This window comes from Wolffia australiana, chromosome 6 (assembly GCF_029677425.1).
Source record: "Wolffia australiana isolate 7733 chromosome 6, ASM2967742v1".
Taxonomy (NCBI): Eukaryota; Viridiplantae; Streptophyta; class Magnoliopsida; order Alismatales; family Araceae; genus Wolffia; species Wolffia australiana.
In genome coordinates, this window is record NC_135840.1 from 15,153,763 (window position 1) to 15,157,864 (window position 4,102).

Below are 4,102 nucleotides of genomic sequence, written 5' to 3' on the forward strand. Positions count from 1 at the left end.
ACCTGTAGGAATTTTTCCTACAACAAGAAAATTGATAATATGCGCGTACCAAGGAACCAATGTTCCTTGTGCGGTTAGGACGTGTTCATCAGGAAATGCATCATTTATTAGTTCAGGTTGGGCGCCTATGATTCGGGAGAGGTGGTCGGCTACTACATTCTCACACCCTCTCTTATCCTTGATTTCCAAATCAAACTCCTGTAATAAAAGCACCCATCTAATAAGCCTAGGTTTGGCCTCCTTCTTTGTTAACAAATATCTAATAGCTGCATGATCAGAAAAAACAGTAATCTTACTACCTAGTAAATAAGACCTAAACTTTTCTGATTCAAAAATAATAGCTAACAGCTCCTTCTCGGTAGTGGTATAATTCAGTTGTGCGTCGACTAAGGTTTTGCTGGCGCAGTAGATGACCACGGGTTTCTTGTCAATTCGTTGACCTAACACTGCACCTACTGCAAAATCAGAAGCATCGCACATTATTTCAAAAGGAAGGGTCCAATCGGGCACTTGCAAGATAGGCGCATTTACTAAAGCTTCTTTCAATTTATCAAATGCATTTTTAGCTTCTAGTGTTAGTTCAAAATTATTGTTCTTAGACGATAAAAGATTTGTGAGAGGTTTAGAAATTTTAGCAAAGTCGAGAATAAAACGTCTATAGAAACCCGCATGGCCGAGGAAACCCCTAAGGGTTTTTAGCTTGGTCGGAGGTGGAAGGCCCTAGATGATTTCGATCTTGGCCTTGTCCACTTCCAATCCACGGTTGCTTACCATGTGGCCCAGCACTACTCCCTCCTGCACCATGAAATGACATTTTTCCCAACTTAGGACAAGGTTGGACTCAATGCACCTCTTTAATACTTTGGTGAGGCTTAGGAGGCAGTTTTCAAAGGTAAATCCAAATACAGAAAAATCGTCCATAAAGATTTCTAAACACTCTCCCACCAAATCGAAGAAGAGTGCATTCATACATCGCTGAAATGTGGCGGGAGCATTACATAGCCCGAAGGGCATACGCCTAAAGGCGTATGTCCCTACAGGACTCGTGAAGGTCGTCTTCTCTTGGTCATCGAGATGAATATTCACTTGGTTGTATCCTGAATAACCATCTAGAAAACAGAAATATTGTTGCCCCGACAGTTTTTCTAGTATTTGATCCATGAAGGGTAGTGGATAATGATCTTTCTTGGTCGCTTTGTTTAATTTCCTATAGTCAATGCACACCCTCCACCCCGTGGTTAATCTCTTCTGCACTTCCTCCCCTTTTTCATTCACTTCTACTGTCAATCCAGACTTCTTTGGAACCATGTGTATGGGACTCACCCACGTACTATCGGAGATAGCGTATATAATTCCTGAATTTAACCACTTTAAAATCTCTTTCTCAAGGACTTCTCTCATGTAAGGGTTGAGCCTTCTTTGATGCTCTCTACAAGGTCTAGATTCCTCTTCCAAAAATATCCTATGTTCACATATTGAACATGGAATTCCTCTAATATCATCAAACGTCCAACCTATGGCGTTCTTATGCTCTCTAAGTACCTTGAGCAAGTCTCCTTCCTGTTTAGGAGTTAGTGATGAAGAAATGATTACAGGTAGGGTTTTCTTCTCATCTAGATATGCATATTTGAGGGATGAGGGTAAAGGTTTTAGTTCTAGGCCTACCTCCACGGAAGGGGAGTCCATGATCTCTTCATCTAGCTCTCTACCCTCTACATGTGAGACATATTCCTTTATCACTTCCTCCTCTCCTTCATCTTCTGTACACAGTTTTAATTCTTCATTGCTTCCTAAGGGGCACTTCATCATATTTGATATGTCAATTTGAACTCTCTCTTTCCCAATCTTAAATTCTACAGTCCCCTTCTCCCAATCCATAATTGTTTTCGCCATGACTAAGAATGGTCTTCCTAAGATTATAGGAGCTAAGCTAATGTTCCCCGATATCTTCACATCAGTCACTATAAAATCTACAGGTATTTCACATTTCTCTACAGTGATCATGACATCAGTTAACCTTCCCTTAGGTTGCCTAACAGTTCCGTCAGCTAGGAGTAAGTCCATATGTATTTCCTCCAACTCTCCAAACCCACACTCCTCGTATAAGGCTGTTGGAATGATACTTATGCTTGCTCCCGTATCTAATAAAACTTTAGAAAATGTGTTACCTCCTATTTCACATGTAATGAAAGGGGCTCCGGGATCTCTCATTTTGATAGGGATGGCATTCAAAATGCTAGAGGCATTCTCAGAAAGTTTAACTACTTCCCTAGGCTTCCTAGTGGTGCAAGCATCCTTAAGGTATTTCTTTAGGGAGGGTGCACACCTAAGCATGTCTTCTACATTAACAGTCATGGTGGCTCTTTTAAAATTCTCTAATAACCTATGGTCATAATGAAGGGCAGGTTTTTTTCTATTCAAAGCTGAAGGGTAAGGAACATCTTGCCCACTTGTAGAAGGTAGAGGTTTTTCCGCGTAGGGAAGATCCTCTCCTTCTTCCTCTCTTGGCTCATTCCCCTTCCTAGAATTCTCTCCAGAATTCTGATAAGGGTCCTAAAGTTCCTTTCCATTTCTCAACTTTGAGATTGCCTGAACTTCAGGATCTTTTCCATTCATCTCATCATGAGTGGAGTGTTGCACATGATGTAAGTTGCATGGGTTAATTACAGGTTTCGTGGGAAATTTATAAGATGTGCAAGGGAGTTCTGTAATTATACCTCGGTGTTCAGAAGGTGCAGGCCTAAAGCTCTCCAACAGCTTCCTCATTTGTTCCTGGGATTCCAACATCTGCTTCGTCTGAAATTCCATCATGACCTGCATCCGCATCTCCATGTCCGCTCGCAACTTTTGGTTTTGCTTCTCTATCATATCTGAAATGACGGGGGTGAATGTAGAAAAATCAGGTTTGTTGTGAGAGGGAACCTGATACTGCTGCTGGGGCCTGGACTGGAACTGCTGTCTTTGTTGGAATGGAGGTTGAGCTGCCGGCTTACTCCCTTGGTGGAAGGTCTCTCCATTTGGAAAATTTGACCTCTTTTGCCCTGCCCATGGTTGTTGCGGTTGGTTGAAGGTTTTCACCTCTTCCTCCATGGCTTGGCATGCTCCGTCTTCATGTTCCCTGCTAAAACAGAGAGAGCAAATTTTGGCCTTAACGATGGGGGAGTTACCTAAGAAAACGTTCTTCAAGGTGGAGGTGAGCTCCTCCAATTTCTGGTTGGTTTCTCTTAAACCCGCTTGCAACTCGCCCTCCTTAGCATTAACTTGCAGGACTCCTGCTCTCTTGGACTGCAGGTTCCTCCCATTCTGACTTGCTCCAATCTCTTGCAGGTCAATTTCTACAACTCTCTCCAAAATATCAAACACTTCATCCTCATATGCGGTATAGAAAGTTCCCCCGGAGGCTAAGTTAACCTTATTTTTCATGAAATCTGATAAAGATTCATAGAAAATCTGGGCTAATTGACAATGTTCAATTCCATGATGAGGACATTTCCTCAGCAAGTCATTGAACCTCTCCCATGACTCACTAAAAGCCTCACCTTCATGGGGATGAAAGTTATGAATTTCTCTTCGGTAAAAATTAGTTTTGGAGAGAGGGTAAAATTTCTACAGAAATTTTACTTGCATCTCTTCCCACGAGTTGAACGTGATTCCTAAATTGCGATACCATGAAAATGCTTTATCTTTTAAGGTTAGAGGAAAATACTTCATTTTCAAGATTTCGGTAGATAGTCCAGGAACGTTTTGAGAAGAACATCTAATATGAAAATCATCGAGGAATTCTTAAGGATTCTGTGCAGGTACTCCGTTAAATTCAGGTAAAGAGTTAATCAAAGCATTATCATATCTAAATAAAATACCTTCACCTATGTTCAGGTTGACATCGGTTTGTCGCAGGCTACCCGACGGTGTCGACCTGTCCAGCATTGTCCTCCTCTCATTCTGCTGATGTCTCTCTTCTGCCATTGTTTCCTGCTGAATTTCAGGTTCCGTAACTGTAGAATCTGGAGTTGCGTCGCGTGCAACGTTCTCTGTAGATCTTTCACCAGCTCTTGAATGTGTCACTACCATAGAACTTCAGCAGAGAATTAGAAAGACAATA

At 41.7% G+C, this 4,102-nt stretch overlaps 1 non-coding gene across 1 annotated transcript; it reads left to right on the plus strand.

Annotated features, from left to right (window-relative positions):
* The first annotated feature begins 3,472 nt into the window (after window positions 1-3,472).
* LOC144705079 (small nucleolar RNA R71) lies at window positions 3,473-3,581 on the plus strand. The gene has a single exon (XR_013581978.1). It is a non-coding gene; the product is annotated as a small nucleolar RNA R71 (small nucleolar RNA).
* The last annotated feature ends 521 nt before the right edge of the window (window positions 3,582-4,102 follow it).